At 41.5% G+C, this 21,143-nt stretch overlaps 1 protein-coding gene across 4 annotated transcripts in view; it reads right to left on the bottom strand.

Annotated features, from left to right (window-relative positions):
- SGMS2 (sphingomyelin synthase 2) overlaps nt 1–21,143 on the bottom strand; it is a 40,126-nt gene that overhangs the window by 17,135 nt on the left and 1,848 nt on the right. The window contains exon 1 of one of the 4 annotated variants that reach the window (XM_068136887.1): nt 19,568–19,594. The exons of 1 other annotated variant lie outside the window; for it this stretch is intronic. The gene's annotated coding sequence lies outside the window, so the exon portion shown is untranslated. Of the gene's footprint in view, nt 1–18,686; nt 18,985–19,187; nt 19,266–19,567; nt 19,595–21,143 lie in introns of those variants that run through there. 2 more of the 4 variants (XM_068136885.1, XM_068136884.1) reach the window with 2 other exon arrangements.

Here is a 21,143-nt window from a genome sequence, read left to right as displayed (position 1 = left end):
CTTGCAGGGAAAAGTTGTGTTCCTTCCTGGTATTTTTAAATGGATTGGAAGGCATATTGATCTGCCATTTCTGATGGCTCATCAAGATTATTTCAAGCAGAGTGCATACTGTGGTCAAACCTTTATTTACACTGATAGTTCAAGGTGCTATATATTATCTGATCATCAGAACATAAATGCTTGGCCCTTTACCTTTTCAACCTGCTTACCCCCATATTCTTGAAGCAAGCAGAAAGTCTATTGACAAAACACATAGAACCCACTCAGCTTGAAGCTATCACTCCCTTGCTGTGTATGTGACCAGCCAAATAAGTCAGATACAGAGAATCAACCACCCTATCATCCACACCTACAAGTTGTAAAAGGAACTCCACAGAAATACATAGGTTTTTCCTGTCCCCGGTTCCCATCTTGCCATGATGGGTGTGCTGCTTTCAGCTTCCATGTGCTACTTATGTTAGTTTAGGTAAAATAACCTATTGTTACAGGGGCTTTGTTTGTGAGGTTTTATTTGTCTTTTTTAAACTTGGAATATCCCCATAAAATAATAAAATAGGAGGTACTCATTTACTGCCTAGTAGTAGGCCTTAGACTTCTCCAGTAATCAGACAGCAATGCTCAAATCTGGTCACTAGCATCCAGGGTCTGAAAACCAAACCTGATTTTTCTAAGCTATGGGAGATCTATGAGGGCAGACTCCAAGTGTCACATAAAATTGGGCAAGTAACTCAAAAGATTAAATAATATTCCTTTAAGGGATACCCCTGGGGTTTACAGTACCAACAAGGTTGGAAGAGACCTCAAAGATCAGAGTCCAACCTGTCACCACAGACCTCATGACTAGACCAGGGCACCAAGTGCCACGTTCAGTCCCTTCTTGAACACCTCCAGGGACAGCGACTCCACCACCTCCCTGGGCAGCCCATTCCAATGATGAATGACTCTCTCAGTGAAGAACTTTCTCCTCACCTCCAGCCTAAACTTCCCCTGGTGCAGCTTGAGACTGTGTCCTCTTGTTCTGGTGCTGGTTGCTAGAGAGAAGAGATCAACCCCTTCCCGGCTACAACCACCCTTCAGGTAATTGTAGACAGCAATAAGGTCTCCCCTGAGCCTCCTCTTCACCAGGCTAAACAATCCCACCTCCCTCAGCCTCTCCTCACAGGGCTTGTACTCAAGGCCTCTCATCAGCCTTATTGCCCTTCTCTGGACACATTCAACTGTCTCAATGTCCTTCTTAAACTGAGGGGCCCAGAACTGGACACAGTACTCATTCCTTGAGTTTTATTTTTGGAACCACTTCAATCCATTCTTCTAACCCAAGGCATACCCTCATCAATTAGCAGAGCTTAACAAGCAGTATTATGGCAGAAGTCCTAATTACCACAAGGAACAGCATATCTCAAGAAAAATCTTAAGAGTACAAAAGATGAGGAAAAAGATGAGGGGTCCTAAATGTTTATTATCTTGAGCTTCCAGTTGTTCTCATACAAATTGCTCCTTCACTTGTCTTTTGAATGACAAATAGAGATGCAGCAAATAGTTGACTGGGGATACAGTTTTGAGGTAAGTTTAAGAAAGCACATACACATTTGGCTCTTTACGTTAGACCTTAAGAATAACAAGCAGTTTTATTTAGCTTCTTAGTCATCCGATTTTCACATTTCATTTTCTCCTTTTCACATAAAGGTCATTTTCACAAAGTTAGCTCAAAATCAGTGCTTCTCATCCAGTATCTGGAACCTGTACAACATTTCTCAAAATATTAACTTCTATGCTTTATCATGGACTGAACAGCCACAATTAGCACAGGCCTTCCAAATAAGTAGGTCTGAATCTGATGCCTCAAATATGAACAATACGGTTGGAATAGAAGCATCCAAAACAGTAAGACTGATATACTCTGACATTGAGGGAGGCTGCATAACTCATATAAAAGATGTTCAAGGTTTCTAGGTAGTAGTAATTTTAACCCTCATTCACTTTTGTTAAGGTTGGCTCAAACATGAAACAGCTGTAACGCAGTCTTGTATTTGGCAGCTGCAGAAATAGGATCTGTAAATAAAGTACTGCAGAAAAAGAAAATTGTACAATTGGAGATACCACAAAAGTTATAGTATCATGCCATAATTAGCTGGAAACAACAGTTACCTAAATTCTATTCAGTCAAATCTGTAGGACTACCTATGGGTGAAAGCTAGCCAAGAAGCTGGGTAGCCTCTGCTACCTTAACAGCAATAATTAAAGGCTGGCTTTTGAAGCCTTCTCCATTTTTATTTTTAAACAACCCTGAGACCTAGACTTAGGTTTGTTTTTTTTTATAGTACCCCTTTTCCCATGCTATATGTATACCTCACAGTGTGCAGACCAGTGGGAAAAAACAAAACAACAAAACAAAAAGCAAAACCCCTGAAAAAAAATCCTGCAACTGCCAAAACAGATCTAAGCACAGTACACTTCAGTATGCAGATACAGGACTGAGTTTAATAAGTTTGCTTATCATTTCCATTTTACTATGGTAAAAATGTGTTCATAGAGTTGTACAATGGTTTGTGTTGGAAGAGGCCTTAAAGATCATGTAGTTCCAACTCCCCTGCCATGGGCAGGGACATCTTCCACTAGACCAGGTTGCTCAAGGCCTCGTCCAACCTGGCCTTGAACACCTTCAGAGAGGAGGGATCTACAACCTCCCTGGGCAATTTGTTTCAGTGTCTCACCATCCTCGCTGTAAAGATTTTCTTCTTAATATCCAGTCTAAATTTACCCTCCTCAAGCTTAAAGGTGTTCCTTGTTGTCTTATCACTATAAGCCCTTATAAAAAGTCCCTCCCCAGCTTTCTTGTAGGCCTCATTAAGATGCTGGAAGGCTGCTATAAAGGTCTCCCTCGAGATTTCTCCATGCTGAACAGCCCCAGCTCTTGCATCCTGTCCCCACAGGGGAGGCGCTCCAGAGCTGTGCTAATCTTTCAGCTATACAATGTTTGTTTACAATACATAAAATGCATGGACAAAGCAAACTGCAGTTAATCAAAAAGTTACAAGTTGACCTACATTCTGTAGCAGGCTGCCAACATTTCTTGGCCACATGATGCTATAGGAGTGCAAGCAAGATAAAGCTGTACTACCGAAGTGGTGTTCATTCAGATGCTCTCAGGACTGAGATCATATTGTCGCTGGCAATAAATTTCACCTTTTATAAAAAGCATTAACTACTTACACATTATAAAAGTCTTTTCAGTAGCAGAAATAGAGCAGATAATCCCTCTACCTCTTGAGAAAGGAATTTTGCAATTCTCTCATTTGGGATTACTAATGTACCACCAGAAGCTGTCTTTTCGAGGACTAAATCCCTACACTCACCTAGATAGAAGGGAAAAACTTCAAGGTTATTTGTTTTCTATTTGTGCAATCCCAGTTTTAACAGTTCTGTGGAATTCTGTTTTTCCCCACATCTTACAAGTAAAAAGGGGGCTAGTTTCCATTTTCTTGACATTTGTATTCAGTGTGCTCCACTGCAGTGCCAGGTGTCTGAAACATTACATCCCCAAAAGCACAAAAAAAGTCAAAATCAGAACAGTTTCAGTTGGAAGGGACCTCTGAAGATCAGTTTTTAATCCTCCTGCCATGGGCAGAGACACCTACTAACCAGGTTTGATCAAGGTCTCAATCCAACCTGGCTTTCAACATTTTGCAGCTTGGAGCCCCTGCAATATCTCTGGGCAGCCTGTTCCAGTGCCTCACGGCTCTCAAGGAAAAGAATTTCTTCCTAATGCCTGATCTTAGTCAAGCTTCATCCAGTTTGAAGCCACTACATGTCTCTGTTAAAAGTCTCTCCCCAGATGTCCTGGAGGCCCCCTTCAAATATTTGAAGGCTACTCTGAAATCTCCCTTGAGCCTTCTCTTCTCCAGACTAAACAGCCCAAACCCTTTCAGTCTGTCTCCACATAGGAGAGATGCTCCGCCTCTCTGATTATCTTTGTGGCCCTCCTCTGGACCAGCTCTAACAGTTCCATGTCCTTGCTGGGGGCTCCAGAACTGGACACAGTACTCCTCTACTCTGCACTTGTGGAGAGTAGAGTATTGTGAAGAAGAATCCCCTCCTCCTTTGATCTGCTGGCCATGCTTCTCTTAATGCCACCCAGGATTTGATTGGTTTTGTGGGCTGCAAATGAACTTTGTGGGCTCATGTTGAGTTCCTCATGAACCAGCATGTGTAGATTACAAGTAAAATGTAAATTCTCTTAAAAGCACTCACCAGGATCCCAGTGACTACCTGAGCAAGTAAAGTAAGTATCTTTGAGTTCTTTTAGCATTCTGAACACTGCTGAGTAGGTTTGTCTCAATCATGCAAAGGCATTTTCAAAACCTTCAACTCTTTGGTCCCCAGACTCTAAAGGATCATATTTGTCAACCAAGTGTTTCATTCTCTTTACAGGTGCTTCCTATCCTGGTTATCTACGCTTACTGTTTAAGAGCCAAGGTCACAATATCTGTTAACTGGCAATTATTTGTTATCTTTTAGTGCTGGAGTTACTCATTCTGGCAATAATCTACATGGGTATGACAAAGACAGGGGTTTTTACAGGTTAACAGCCATTCCTAAAACAAAGGGGTTGAGAGTGGTCAGTCATGTCTGTAGAATAAGAAGCCCTAACACAACATTTTGTTTTAGAAGCAACCTCAGAAAATCTCTAGGGCTCTGGCCAATATCAGCTGTGACATCAGTGCTCAGTGCTTCATCCAGCTGTACCTTTAACACCTCCAAAGATGCACAACCTCTCTAGTGAGCCTGTCCACTTCATCATTTTAACTACAGAAGTTGTTTGGGTGGTTTTTTTTTCACTGGTTACTTTTGATTGTTCTTTGGTTTTGGTTTGCTGGGTTTGATTTGTTGTGGGGTTTGTTGGTTTTGGCAGGGTTTGTTTGTTGGTGTGTTTTTTTTTGGAGGGGGGAGGTTGGTATCTTTTGGGTTGTTTTTTTGTTGTTGTTAGGTTTGGGGCTTGTTTTATGGAGCTTGGGGAGTGTGTGTGGTTTGGGTTGTTTGGGAATTGGGGGTTTTGTTGTTGTTGTTCATTTTAAATCTACTTCTTACAAATCATGCCCCTTATGTCTCATCCTCCCACCACTATGAAGAGCCTGGCCCCAGTGCTCCTGATAGGTGGTAGGTATAAAGGGGCTACTGTTTGGTCCCCTTAAGCCTTCTGTTACTCAGGCTGAAGCACCACAGCTCCTCAGCCTCTCCTCACAGGGCCTGTGCTCCAGCCTTCTAACCACTCTGATGGTCCCTCCACTAGGATGGTTTCCAGTTTGCTTTCCCAGGATCAGTGGTCTAAAACCAGACACAGTATACTAGGTACAGCTAAGAATTACTGAGCAGAGAGCACTTGCCTATAAATACTGGCTCCTATTAAATACAGCTCAGGACAGCACTGCCTGCCTCCACTGCCAATGCACATTGCTAAATCCTTTTTCAACAGGGCCAAAAGAAATATTGACCTTTTTCCAACAGGCTAAAGACTCCCTCATGACTTATTCACTCCAGAAAAATAAGATTAAGTCGTCTTCCTAGATCCATCCTCTCCAAAATGAGCCCATCTCAGTATTTCAGATCTGGACAGAGAAGTCTGCTGACCTGAACTGATACTTAAGCTCTGAATTAGCTGCTTTTGAATAAAGGCCAAAAAAAAAAAAAAAAAAAAAGGAGTGCTCTATCACAGCATATTTTGTAACACTGCAAAGAAATGTTTGGCTTATGTCCTTTTTTCCATTTATTAAAAGTGACTATTACAAACACTCTACAAAGAGTGGAAGTCACTGTTGTACTTCAGTCCTATCCGGCAAAATAATTCCAGAAGAGTTCCAAAAGAAACTTCTGGATCATCAGGCTTTTATGTAGCTTGCTGTCCAAGCATTCCAGCCTTTTCACTGCTGATTGTTTCCATTCTGCTGTAGCTTTGCAAACACTGTTGAAGAACAACAATCCAAAGCAAGACCCTTCGCCATGAGACAACAAGGTTTATAGATGTGTTATGAGACTAGCAGTGTATCTGATGCCCCACATCCTTTCTAGCTCACACAAGTTGCAGATTACTGGTTGTGGCGGGGCGGGGGGGGTCCCAGCACAGAAAGCAGAAATATTTTAGACTGTTTTGTGAAATCCTCTACCTAGTTACCATGGGGAAAGGTTATGCTTCATAATGGAAAGTCAGACCCAGAGATGAGTCACCACTTCCAGGGTGGTGAGGAATCACAGTGACTAATGTGTGCTTTAACATGACTCTGCTACAGCATTATTAGCTGTCAGGCACCTAGAAGAGGAAATCACACACTTGAAGTAAATTTATCAGTGATACACCCTAGCAATATTTGGAAATTTATGAAGATGATGGTGCCTGGTAGATTTGTCCCCTGTACTACTGCCCAAAAGCAGCAGTGCAAACTCCATAAAAAGAGGTCACAGTTATGAGAACATTCTGAAATACTTCCTGCAGCAAGGAGAACCCTCTTTCTACAAGTCTGAAGTGAGCAGACAAACTGCTCACATCTTTAGAGCATTTTACAACATTAGCAGGTAGTAAGGAAGGAGTACATAAAAGTTGTACAAGCCTAACAAAAGCTATTTTTGCACTGAGATATACACAGAGGCTCATACCTCAATGCACATTTAACTAAGGTCTTACAAGGCATAGGACATCAAAGAGACAACCATTAACTGTAATCCTCATTTAGTGATAGCAGAAAGACAGATGGATAGGACAAGGCACATTTAGAACTATATGGCATCATACTATAAAGTAGTTTCCCATATGCTTCAATTCGATTGGCATATTCCAAATGATAGAACTCTCACAGGAGCAACACTTGCTGTGTGCAGAAACTCAAGCAACGAGTGTCACTTCTCAGAAACACTGGTACCTCCTTCCCTCCCACATCTTACTGGTGTAGCCTGTGTATGTATCCTGATCAATATTTGACCCTCTGTGCCAACACAAAATCTAGCACTCCACACGTTGCCTAACAAAAAACAAGTACAAGTCTCTGAATACCTTCTCGATGCATCCTAAAAACTCCAAGGGTTTTCAGCTTGCTGAACTGACATTGCTGCTTGGAAAGCTTAATGAATATTAGTTATGAGACAACATATCCTCTGTCATTAACTGTAAGCACAGAGTGTCTGAAAATCATCATGAAACTATCTGCTCCACTATTTTGGTCTTCCCCTCTACATTCTTGCAACAGCTACTACTAGTTCCTAACCTCACCTACCACTAAGCAGCAACAGCTTGGCTCTCACAATACCACCAACACCACCATTAAAATAGAGATGGAAATACTCAGACCCCTCTCAAGCTATTTGTTCACAGGCTCCAACAGATGAATCTACATTTAGCTCCCACTCTGAACATTCACTTCCCTCTTTTTTAGCAGCTTTTCACATTATGCTTTTAGAAGCAAATCCCGACAAATTTGTTTCTAACACCAAGAAGTTAGACTACTGCACCATTTGAGTGACTACCACAATCAACCTGCATAGATGTTTCTGTAGGGAATTGGAACCACAGCAGAGAATCCTTTGATAATATATTATTCAAGCTTCCAGATTTTTACTGAAATTCTGCCCATTAAGTTTAAATACAGCAGTCAGAAATGCTAAAAGTTACCACAATCTAAACCTCCAAAGCAGTCCCATGGTCTTCCTTAAACTTGTTCAAGTGTTCCATTAGATCAAGATTTTCTATTAACAGAAGAAAATACTTTCCACATTATGCTGACAAGAAAAAAACAACACATTTCCTTTTTGTATTATTTAATTACTCATGGAAGAAGACACTGTTTAGCTTTAAATGCTAAAATCTTCAGTATTAAGTACCTCAACACTTCCTTCTTCACTTCTCTTTTTATGCCAAGCTTCTCAGGCTCAGCGTAGAGGTTGTACTACTCAATAATCCCTTCACTTATTTTCCTTCTCAGCTAACGATACAAATAGTTTATTGCTTTTTACAAAGTTTTTTAGAAAAGATTTAAGGAACCATGTTAGTAAAAAAAGATTTAAAGAACAAAGTTTGTGATGCTCAGCCCAAATTACTATTTGCTAAGCTTCAACAATCAAAACTATTCCTGCAAAGAGAACAGCTAAGTACCATCTTCAGCACTGCTCCTACAGAAGTCATCATTACATTCTCACTGTAGCATTAGACAGCTGCTCTGTAACCTTGTCCACACACACAGTATGACTAGAAAGGTAGAGGCTAAATTAATCATCTAACAACTAGAGTTATATTGATCTTATCCTACCAAGTTGTGAAACCCAGTGTGAAAGTACTAAAGTTACTCTGAGTCTACACAGAATGTTTTTCCAATACACTGTACCATGTACCGCAGGTAGCAACTTCCAACTCTGTAAGCTACCTGCTATGCCCAAGGAAGGCTCCTAGTCATCTCTGAACCTCTTATCTTTAGAAGCAGAGAGAAAGAAACGATCAAAGTAATCAAGCATGAATGTGAGGGAGAAATACAAGCTGGCCAAAGTGCCTACTAAACAGCATTTTTATCAGTTGCTCAGATGTTGCAGCTGATCAGTTTATTTTGGTTTGTTTAAAAACTTGAACACTTTGAACTTGGAGTGAGAATATTATTTCCACAGTTAACACACAGAAGATGGTACCCAAGTCCACTTCTAAACATTTGGCTTACTGTCTATGAGAAACCAGCAGGGGAAGGGGTGCAGAAAGCAGCATTCAATTAATCAAGATGTTTCAGAAAAGACATTTGGAAAAAACTTATTTCCAGATATATTTCATACTTATAGTATCAGTCAGGGTTGAAAGGGACCACAAGGATCATCTAGTTTCAACCCCACCGCCATGGGCAGGGACACTCCTCACTAGATCAGGCTGGCCAGAGCCTCATCCAACTTGGCCTTAAACACCTCCAGGGAAGGGGCCTCAACCACCTCCCTGGACAACCCATTCCAGGGCTTCACCACTCACATGGTGAAGAACTTCCTCCTCACATCCAGCCTGAATCTCCCCACCTCCAGCTTCATTCCATTCCCCCTAGTCCTGTCACTACCTGATATCCTTCTTGGTCACATTTTCACGTGAGGCCCTAGAGCTCTCTAAGTGCTTTCTAAATAGAAAGCATTTTATAAAAATGATCCAAAAAGCATTTTAAAGAATTCTTATTCCATGTCCAGTGATGTTTGTGTTATCCCATACAGTGATGAGGGAAAGGAAACACATAAAGAGGTGTCACAGACTAGCTGAAATGTGGAAAGACTAACTGCAAAGTGACAGATTCTATAAACTGTTCCCCCAAAACACAGCACAGCAGCCAGAACTGTTCAAGAGAGTTTCATCTCTAGACAGTCTCTAAGACTACTGATGTTGTGAATGTGTGCTAGGTAACCATGGTGTACAGTAAATAAGTGATGAATCAACCCAAACCACATGACCAGTTGCAGAAGTCTAAGGAAAGAACTAAATGTTCAACTGGAAAAAGTGTGATCACTTCTGAAAGAAGAAAACACAGAACTCAGCAAAATTAGAACACAGTAAAAATATTATTCTGTTCTACCAACTGAAGTCTTCTCAAGACAAAGGACATCTGATTATTCATTTTTGTTTCTGCTGCACTCCTGAAAGGATCTTCCTCAAAAATACCCATTATGCCAAAAGAGATTTTCATGTATAACCAAGGAGAGTTCATGTACTGGCTTTAGAAGTGACTTCTAACTTCAGGGCAAACTGACATACTACAAAATAATTATCTGGAACTGAACTTGAAAGTTGGACCTTATTGTGGCTTGGATTTCAGGAGCTTTCATCAACATAGCACTACAACACTCCAAGGCACCTACTTAGGTAAGAACAGGCCAGCATAAGGGCTTGCAGAATCCAGCCACTGCTAAAACCAGCTGTTCCAGAACTTGCTGCATGGCCATTTCACAGCTAGAGCTACTGAACATGCCACTAATCTCAACTACTCTAAGAGAGAGTATCATCTTGCCAGGAGTAGGACAGTGCATCCAAATATCAGTGGCACCAATACAACCCTAAGAACTAGCATCTATTCTAGAAAGGCAGCAAATGGTATAACAGGAAGTCTCATAGGGACTCAACTTAGGTCAGGCATGTCAAATATGCTTGATAGTATTATCTTCTGTTAAAATTAGGAAGTTACTATTTCTCACATGAGAGAGAATATTAAACATGTGAATACCATGTCTTGCATGACAGGCGTTAAGAAACAGCCTCAGGGTAGCAATTACAGGACTGCAAATGACAGAGTTAAAAGCCCTCTAGAGTAACGCAAAGCAATCAGGAAGAAAACAAAAGACATTAAGCTACAATAGTGTGGCCAGCAGGAGCAGGGAGGTCATTGTGCCCCTGTACTCAGCATTGGTTAGGCCACACCTTGAGTACTGTGTCCAGTTCTGGGCCACTCAGTTTAACAAGGACATCAAGACACTTGAACTTATCCAGAGAAGGGCAACAAGGCTGGTGAGAGGCCTTGAGCACAAGCCCTATGAGGAGAGGCTGAGGGAGCTGGGATTGTTTAGCCTGGAGAAGAGAAGGCTCAGGGGAGACCTCATTGCTGTCTACAACTACCTGAAGGGTGGTTGTAGCCAGGAAGGGGTTGGTCTCTTCTCTCTAGCAACCAGCACCAGAACAAGAGGACACAGCCTCAAGCTGCACCAGGGGAAGTTTAGGCTGGAGGTGAGGAGAAAGTTCTTCATGGAGAGAGTCATTCAACATTGGAATGTGCTGCCCAGGGAGGTGGTAGATTCACCGTCCCTGGAGGTGTTCAAGTGGGGATTGGACATGGCACTTGGTGCCCTGGTCTAGTCATGAGGTCTGTGGTGACAGGTTGGACTCTGATCTTTGAGGTCTCTTCCAACCTTGGTGATACTGCATGATACACCCTAGCATGAGTTGTACTAAAATCTTCATGACAGCTGGGGCAGCACAAGATGGCCCGAAACATTCTACACTAATCCTAGCTCATGAAGTCTCTTAAAACTGTTTTATCAAGATAAGATACAAAGGTGGGGCTGGTTCTTATCACACATGCTGCCATGGTATGGTTAATTTAGCTGGAAGCAGAAGTCCAACTGGGATATTAGCAGATTTCACCCCATGTTAAGCTGCTCCACACCCCTAATTACAGCAGCAATAATTAGTTAGTTCATGCAAACAGCCTAGGCCCTGCAGTTTTAACTCGTATTACAGATCAACGTTCATTTCATTTAACTGCATTAAATTATCTCTACTGTATTTCTGTATAAACAAAGATAGTGGTTCACATGTTACCCATACAGAGGGGGGGTTTTGTTGGTTTGGTGTTTTCTATTTTAGAAGAGAATGGAAAGAATTTATCCTAAGCCCCAGAGCCAATTTATGCCCCACATCTCTCCTTCCTAATACTTGGACTTTTTAGAAGTCAGTTTTTCCCTGTTGAATTGTATTTTAAATAGCCACAAGCCCTTTTAATGGCATGCACTTATGAAAAAAAGTTTAAAGAACCTGTCTAAAATAAGTTCTTAGTTTGCAAGGAATGTAAAACATTGCTCTGGCATAAGATACAGCTTGAGTTAGAATTCTGTAGTTTAACTCTTTTAGAAGACAGGATTTATACTTTGCAAATAAGGTAAGCAGGGGCTACCTTTGAGCTAACTCGATCTACAAACTCTCCTAGATCTATTGGACCTATGGAAAAAGATGATTTGTGGAAACAGTATTTTAAAACAGTAACAATAATAACAAGTCATGCTAAATAGTAATACTTTTTTGTCCATTAAGATGATCTTTTACTCTATTGAATCACACTATGACAAACACACAACAAAAATACTGTGCCCTGCAGTGTACATCCCTTTTTGATGAAAAGGGAAAGGCCTGTAACCGGACTCTAATTGACAACACTACAGTGTATCATCATAAATACATGAGTGGATTTATCATGTTCCATTTTCAGCAACACATAACTGTATCATAAGCTATGTAATATCAGTCTAGCATCTGCTGAGCAAAGCAAACTATTGAAATGAAGCATTTTCATAAGCAGTTATGGAAGATCAATAGAGCAATTCCTTGAGCAAATTGTGAGGCCTAAGCATAACTCTTCTAGCAGCCCTTATAATTGCAATGCATGCTTTGACACCAACTTTTTCTGCGTATTACATGCATCACAGTCAAATTTTGAACAATCTGTGTTGCCTTGAACACATATTCTAGAAAGGACTGCAGTGCTAAAAGCTTTTTGTCCCATTTCAGTGAAACTGGGTGCAGGAGAATAGGAAGAAAGCACACATGCATGCACACTCAAAAAAAATGTGGGTGAAGTAAAAGAACATAGTTCTGGTGTTTGCTGTTAATGCAGCACAATAGAACACTCAGCTTCTGCTTTCCTGCCACCCTTCTCTGCATTCCAGGCCTCTGAGGGGGAATAGTGTCCCATTTTAACTTCAGTCATTCAGTACTCAGCCGCTCACATGTAAGAGCTAAAGAGTTTAGCCCAAACCCTAAGATGTTTAAGAGTTTAAAATAAACTTTCCCTAAGTCCAAATAAAGAAAAAGCAGCAAACAAACCGTTTACGGCAACATTCATCCTGCAGAGTAAAACTAAGCCAGGCAGCTACTTGTTCAGGTTGTCCAAATATAAGAAAGCAGTGTACACAGGAAAGTGTAAACTGCCTGCTCAAAAAAGAAAGAAACACTACATGTTAATGAAGAACACTTTTAAAGCATGCAAATGTAATTAATTCAATTTTTCTTAGAGTTGAAAATTTCTTCAGCCCAACTGCTTTAGCTCTGTTATTTGACAGGCACCATGCCTTTTCTGGTGGCTGATATGTTGAGGTGTATTTCAGCCATCAGCAGACCAAGCATCTGCACCTCTTCCAAGGCTGCGGCTCAGAAAGTGTCTGAAGTCAGTGTTATTGCTCATTAAGCAGAGCCAAACTGTGTGTTCACAATGAGCCTCTACAAGACCAAGATGGTGTGCCAGGAGACAGGAATGAACTCCTGCTAAATGACATGCTCAAAAAGGTATAGAAAGTCAGAAAAATTGAATTATGACAAGTTCATGCTTCTGAAAATGGCACTGTTAAGAACTCTTACATAGCACCCTGACAACTTGGTACAGTATTATGAAGATAGGAAAAAACACAAGCCTTGGTAGGAATTTTATCAGGCTCCTAGTACAGAGGATCTAAAAGCAGCATGAGTTAACATTTTAAAGCTGCAAGATACTGATAGTTTCTGTACACTCCTGAAATAGGTAAGTCACCAGAAAAAACAGCAAGTACAAACTAATCCAAATTAGATTTATAGTGATTAATTAATCTCAGCAATAAACAACACAGTAGGAGCTGTCAAAATTTCAGTTTAATGCTTTTGGGTTTATGTTGAAGTTGTAACACATGAACTTCAACCAGAAAAACTGGCAGAGAATGAAATGACAGAATTGTACACTAAGCACGTTTTTAAATGCTGTTAAGACAGTAACACAACATTTCAGTTTTCATAAAGTCCTTTTGAGGCAGCAGCAGCGATGGGAACAGTTTGCTTCAATACAGTCTGTGTTCAGTCTTGAACCATGACACAGGCAGCAGTATGCGGCACCCTTATAAAGCATCTACAAACAGCAAGTGCTGTTTCATATTTATAAGGTTGATATGGGGGAAGTAAAGAAATAAAAATAAGTTGGGTGAGCTGTAATTACTGTAGAAATGTATCAGAACTATCAATAAGCGATAGGGTTATGTTGTGCTCTCCAATTAATGACTATGAGGCATGACCTTCTCTGCTGCTGTTTCTCTTTAGCAAATTGTCAACTGGAAAAGGAGACTGCTCATTTATGTCTTCTCTACTAACCAACTGTCCAGCATTAGAGAGAACACAAGCAGGAACTTGGGTGTGTTCATAAGTAAATATTTTGTCACTTATGTACATTTCACATAACTGAAACTAATTGTGAGAAGAGATTCAGCATTTGTCACACAACTGTTTAAGGCTATGGGAGGCTAGAAAGAACAAAACTTCTAAAAAGACAGAAACTAAGAAATGAAAACATATTTCAACAGAAAAGACCTACCAGTGAGAGCAGGTGGCTTCTTAAAGAACTTTCACAGATGGAAATGTTCTACTAAAGATATATTGGAAAGGTAACATATGCCAAAGCACTTGTAAAAACATTTCAATAAAGGAAAAATCATTACCTCTACCTGAAGTCTTTAAGCTAGATCTTACAAGATCCAGGTTCTACACAGGGTCTGCCTAAGGCTCACTCTTTGAAGCTGGACAATATTTCTGCACTCTGATATGGTTACAAGCTCCCACTTAGTTACCCAAGATTTTAAAAAGGAAAAAATACCACAAACAAAACACCCAAATTTAATTTGTAGTATTGAAGGCATGAACACCAGAGATCTGCAATTAAACCCAACCAACCCAAAACCCACAAGAACCCACAAAGCCCACCTGTAAGTCACACACTACAAATGCAAACCCCAGTTAAGTTTCACTAGTCACTAGTGCTCACAGTGACACTTTGCCTTTGGGAACTTGCATGAAGATGAACACTGAATAAACACACTAGTATGATTTAACTTGATTCTTGGAACACTGGAGTTTGCAATAGCAGTGAAGTGTACCTGGGCCTAAGATATCAGAAGCGCTAGGTAAAAAGATCTTCCTCAAATGAATAAAAGTTACATAACTCTACATGAGACACTGATTTATGGCAAGTAACTGGTAAACCAGCCTCAAACATGTTTCACTAGCAACGTTACCAACTGCCTAGGGAGCTTCTGAAAACCAACGATTACAAACTGCTGCAGGCAATTTGTAAATTCTCAGATGATGAATTACAATGAACAGCTTCCATGTATTTAGCTTCGTGGTTTTGCTTTACTGGCTTTGTTCAGTTTCTTTGATGATGTCCTTCTCTTGCACCATCAAAGTAACATTACCATCATTGAAGATACATCTTTAATACATCATTATTTATTCTCCAGACTTTTCTATTCAGTTTCAGCCTTGATACATTTATATCTTATCTATGAAATTTAATTCAGCTCCACATGCTCCATTTAAGATTCCAGGTTACTACTAAATCAAAAAGAATCCTGAATTAATTTTAAATTTAGCCACTCTTTAGCAAAAGTGTCCAGAGGTGCTCAGCATCAGTTCAGCTTAAATCATCCATGTTCAACTGATGCAACTTTCCAAAACATTCAGTGATGCACCCAGGAGACTCCACATATTTTTTCAAGACAGAGCAGGTGTACAACCCCACTCCACTTTGCATCAGTAACCACAGGCACATAGAAACACAGCAAAGCTTACTGTGAAGCCCGATGCACTGCACAGAATTCTAAGGAAATCAGAGAAAAGGGAACAGAAGATTACAGAGGGGAAGCAGCAAGAAACAACTCCAAAAGCCAGGAACAGCAAGACATTGCTTTGTGTGGCTGCAAAACCCACCCTTTGAAAGCCTCAGTTCCACTGACAGCAGCAACTCAGATTTAAAGTTTATTATGAGTAAGTGGGATAGTGCTTGAAACTTAAACATGACAGTTACATAAACTGGGGAAGGTAAATGAAGGTAAGACTCTCTTGCTCAGGTACCTTCAAGTAAACAGGATATTCTCCTTTTGTAGGGTTACACATCCAATAAAAGGCATTTTAACTTTTAAATTCTTAAATACTAGGTGTTTTATTACAAAACTGCCTTCTCAGAGTGAATGCAATGAGTTTTTCCTAAGTAATCATGCTCAATAATTATTTCATTCAAATATTTGGATCCAAACACTGTTTTATTATGGTCTGAAATAACAGCTTCAGGTACTCTGACAAATTACTGAATTTCTTCATCTACAGAACAGACTAGACTTCAATATTTTTTAATGTCATCAGACTGCAGACAGCAAGAGGCCACTTGTCACTGCATATTCTCAATTGGCTTAATACCCAGTAAGGCAGGAAGCTTTACTCAGCAACCACAAGCACAACCTCAAGGCACAGTAGTCCTCTTGTATTACAGATACTACATATATGCCAGCCAGAGGGTAACTAACAGACTTTCCTGAAGCTAATTTAGTTGCAGCATCCATCTTAGTCTTACTCAAATTTGTATCAACAGGTATGAAGTAGACTTCCAAACCCAAATGTACTGGTAAGAAGTACTTTACTCAGTCTTACACATGTCCACACAAGAGCTATTCTGGGGAAGAGAAACAGTGATAATAACATAACCAAGTGTTAGGTCCTAATATAGGAGACACCTGTGCTTCTTAGAATTCTGGAGCCTCACTAAAACAGTTGAATTCAGTACAGTTAAGGAATATCTTTCAAACAGGTGCAGAACAGACAAGGCAGAGATGTGTGTTACATTAACTTTTCCACCATAGCTTTTAAGGTCTTCAGCATCTGCTCAGACAGTGGTGCCTGAATGCCTGACATTCTTAGCATCCACAGCATCCTTGGGGACAGTGGTGTCCATGGTACAAACAATTCTCCCATCAGACGGATCTCTGAAAACAGTGGACCTAGTGTTACATTAATCTTCCCAGCATCTGTTCAGACTTCTGCAATACCATATCCATACTAAAAGTGTCACAGCATGCGTGTTGTCCGCTGCCCACAAACAGGATCAGAGAACAGTGCAGGCCAAGAATCCATGAGAATTATTAAAAATCCAAGCAGAAGATACATTAAATTCTGTTGTAAATATCTGCATCTTCAAAGGGCATTTCTATACTAGGAGATTTAACTGTAATGAGCCACCCCTTGAAAACCCTTCTTCAACATTCCCTTAAGAAAAACTACTCATTTTTAAATCTATCACTTCTTTCAATTTTTCATAATTGCTAAAAAAAAAAAAAAATCAATATACTACTTTCCAGTCTTCATACTCTATTTGCTATACTAATACATTGTCAATAAAGAATTCTCTGGGTTTTGGAATGAAAAATACTTGAGATGAAGTCTCTTATTTAGCTCTCCTAGAGACAGGGTGGCATGTGTGGGGGTTGTGCTTGGTTCTTTTTAAAAAACTGATAAGGAAATAGGAAGTTTTTCACAATACTGCACCCATGATATAATGCTGTTTACTTAGAACATTAAGTCCTGAACTCAGAACAAAAGTATTAAAACAGGATTGTTAAACCCTACAATCCTGTAGGGATTAGTGCACTACAACCACCTTTATGATCTAGAAAAACAGATGCTCATTGAACTATGATGGGCATGTGGATATTTTAAATTTAGGGGTACATAACATGATTCCAGATTCATATCACCAACCTAAAGATGGAAGAAAAAAAACCATCTTTGCTCTTTAAGTTCTCATTTCTCCACTGTATACATTCCACTTCAAGGACAGTACAGAAATCAGTTTCATTAGAGGCCTCTACCTATATACTACTGTCATCACCTTACAATTTTATCTAAATTGTACACCTTACCCCCCACACTTCAATTTGTCCAAAAACCCTTTGTGACTGCACAGGGTACACTTAAAGAGTATTTTTCTGAAGGATAGAGCCAAGTATGCTTCTCTAAAGTCAGACATAAATTGTAAATATTTACTGAAGAGCAATGTAAATCCTATTTAAAAAAGCACAATTATATTGACCTTTGTAGTAGATTAGGCCCTCTATTGTTCAAGTTAGGATAAAGTAAGTTATGTTTAATAGAGAAAATGTATCTAAGGCTATACAGTCTCCAAAAATCTGCCCTGTCAAATAATACACATAAGCAATTACATTAAATAAAAAATAGGTGTGTTATTTTTAGGCAAATCATTTGTTAAATGCAACTTTAAATGAAGCTTGCCAAAGCTTCTGTAAAGCCTGCTGTCTCAGAAAACGCTGTGCACCTGCTGGGTTTATGCTAATACCTCTATGGAACCACTCCCCTATATAATTAATCAGGTACAAATTAATAGCTGTTAAATGGTTTGATGATAGAGATTTTCCTAAGGTCTTACAAAAAAATCAAATAAAAATATTAGAAATAGATTGAACTGAAAACCATCTAGCCTACACTGTATTCTTCTCTGAAGAGTATGCATTAAGTACTTTTCACAAGAATTGTGAGATGAATTTAAGCCAGAAACCACACTACATTAATAGAAAAGTACTCTGTCACTAAGTCACTAAGTTTAGTTTAGCTGCACTTCAGGAAGTTTAAAAGTGGCTTCAGCCAAGCGAAGCACAGAGCAACAAATTAAAACCCAACAACAGGCAAAAGAACAAAAGAAAAACAAAACTTGCAGGAACACACCTTTGCTCTATTATGATCCTTACAGTAACCCTTTATCTTCCTGAGCTGCAACCACGCATTTTGATGACCCTTCCTGTACAGTAAGTACGTGGTACTGCTCCATTGCCCACATCAAGAACATAAAGATTTACTAGCGAACTAAGAATTTTCCAAGCATTACATATTTGCAAGAGAAATCGACACAGGTGCCCTCCCTAATTAAAGATTCTCTCCAAAAGTAAAATTAAGACTATTTCACAAGTAAAACATATATACTCCACAAATGAGTCTGCAAACAGAGGCTTGCCCTTCCCGGTCTTTACCCAATTCACATGCAGAGGTCTTCTATGAAAGAGGGTCTGTTAAGTGCCTATATGTGGTATGCCATGCTTTTAATCCACCTGTGCCGTTCCCAACTTACCTACTGCGCTGCATATACAAAAGCTTTCACTGCTGGCAGTTCCTCCTCTACAGGCAGTTGGAAGTCTTTTTTGGAGCCTCAGGGCTCTCAGGTTTGGGCTTTGCAGTTCCTTCTGGCCAGACACTCCCACCAGTGAGGCAACAGCATGCAGAAGCAGCTAGAAAGTTTGCCGCGATCTCTACCTTCCCCTGCAATTTGGTCCTCTCCCAGCCTCTTCTCCTTCCTGGCGCAGGAGACGGGCTTTTAAGAGCGTCAGCGGAGGCGACACTTCCCAGAGAGGTTCCTACCCGCAGCGGTACCTCAGCAGAACCGCAGCTGGAAGCGCTGCCCTGCTGAAGGGCGGCTCCGGAGCGGGGACCGGAGAGGGCAGCGCTCACTCGGGGCTGCCGCTGTCGTGTTTACCGCGAGTCTCATGCTCGCCACCGGAGCCGCGCTCCTGCCTGACATCATTCATTCTCTTACACACGCACCCGCCCACTCCATTGCCGAACGGTGACTCACCCCCGGCGCTGTTGCTATTCAGAGGCAGGGCTAGAAAAACCGGCAGGACCTCTACGGAGCCCCCGCCCGCCGCTAAAGGTGCCGGGTGGCGGCGCGGCCCAGCCCCGCCCGCTCCCGGCTCAACCCCCCCCGGTTCCCCCTCCCCCCCCCGCCGCTCGGAAGCCGGCCTGTGCGCGCGCGCTGCCCGCCCCGCTGGCTGGGAGCCTCCGTTCGGCACCTCCTTCGGGGTACCGGAGGTCTGGAGCGATGCGGAGCTGCTCCGTGCTCTTCCACAGCTCCTCTCGACCTCCCCCACCTGCCTGCAGCCTCTGTGCGGATCCCATCTGCCATGCCCACAAGCCGCCTGCTCCTCTCCAAACCACAGAACGCCTCTGCCGTACCGCGGGGGAAAGAATTCCGTTCGCTCGCCAAAGGGGATACCGGCGGCTCTGCTGCACCCACCAACCACTTGTTCAGAGATAAGCATTGCGCTCGGTGGCAGAGGCGCAGATGCCTGCGCCTGCACCGCTTAGCGCCGCGCCTCCACAACCAGGCCAGACCCGAGCGCCGCGCCTGGGATCCGCGAAGGGCTTCCCGGTTTTGCCGGGGAATTCAATCCCAGAACTGGTCTCCAATGCAGGGTGGCTGTCACTGAAACCCCCTGCTCCTCACGTGCTTCACCCACACCTAGCTCTGCTTGGAGCTTTTTTAGGGGGTGGAAGGGCCAGGGCTTCTCTTTGGTTTTAAAATAATTCCTCATCATTATATAGCAACCAGGATCCTTTCGGAGGCTTCCAGCATAACAAACCTGGGATTGGCAGGGAGTGGGAAGGTGTCAACTCACCCCCACCGAAACTGACTATGGCCGTGATACACCTGTCTTGCCTTAACGTCACAGGGCTTCAGCGATACACAGTCTACATGAGCCAGAGCCCGGCTCCACAGCCCGGAATTCAAGGAAAGCACCTGACCCCCTGTTCGTCACTCCCCTGGAAAGCCCCCTTCACCCAGCTATTGGCTATTCTGCTTGGCTTGCTCGGACTTTGTTTTTTTCCACAAAAGCCTGGGGGAAGGGAAGGGGGAATCTGCTTTATTCCAGCACAGGGTGGAAACATTTTTTGCACTCTCAGAGTTCTGTGAGGCAGGGGAACTCTGATCTGACAGGGGCAGGCAGAGTACTGGCACAGGCAGGATGCCAAGATTAAGTTTTCCCTCCTGCAGGCTTAATACAAATAGTATATTATAACCAGATAAACCATTCAGCCAGACTACTGCTGTTCCTGTTGCTAGGTGAACACACATACACACCTGTAGCACTGAAGCAAAGAAATTTGCAGCATTCTTCACTACCTCCTTTGATTCCTGCCCTCCCCAATTCCTCTAACTGGGTAATGCAGGAATCTGAAGAAAATTACAGATACCATGGGCAGGACAGGATGTTTGCTTTTTACTGGCTATAAAAATGTATGTGTGTGTATATATATGCTTAACTGCATACATTTAACTACATGCAAGTTTTTGCAGAACTTGTTTTTACTTTAAGATCTTTTACAAAGAATAATGACTGAAGGAGCAACAGTTTGAGAGTAGAAATATTAACGAGTATAAAACTATTTACAGGCAAATATATTGTTGCAGCAAATGCTAGGCAGAGGCCCTCATCTCTTTTAAGGACAGTTAAAAAGAAAGATGGGAAAAGTTACTAGCATTTTCCTAAATTTAGATACAGCAGTCATCTGAAACAGTGTCTTTACTTTTAAATGTTATTTTTTGAAGCATTGCATTTGAGAGAGGAAAAAAACATTCAAGGCTACACTTCACATCCAACCCCACAAGCTCATCCTCACAAATGACCTGTTGAAGAAGCACAGAACTTGGTGATGGAGCTCCTGTGAGCCCAGATATGCCTCTCTAAAATGTAGCTTGTAGGAGATGGTCTGTAACTAATTTGGTAACTACTGTGTGCAAGTCTTGCAT

Source organism: Melanerpes formicivorus, unplaced genomic scaffold (genome assembly GCF_026170545.1).
Source record: "Melanerpes formicivorus ecotype bairdi unplaced genomic scaffold, bMelFor1.0.p_v2 SCAF_4, whole genome shotgun sequence".
NCBI lineage: Eukaryota > Metazoa > Chordata > Aves > Piciformes > Picidae > Melanerpes > Melanerpes formicivorus.
Note: the sequence above shows the minus strand (reverse complement) of the source record. Positions and strands in the feature narration are given on the sequence as shown.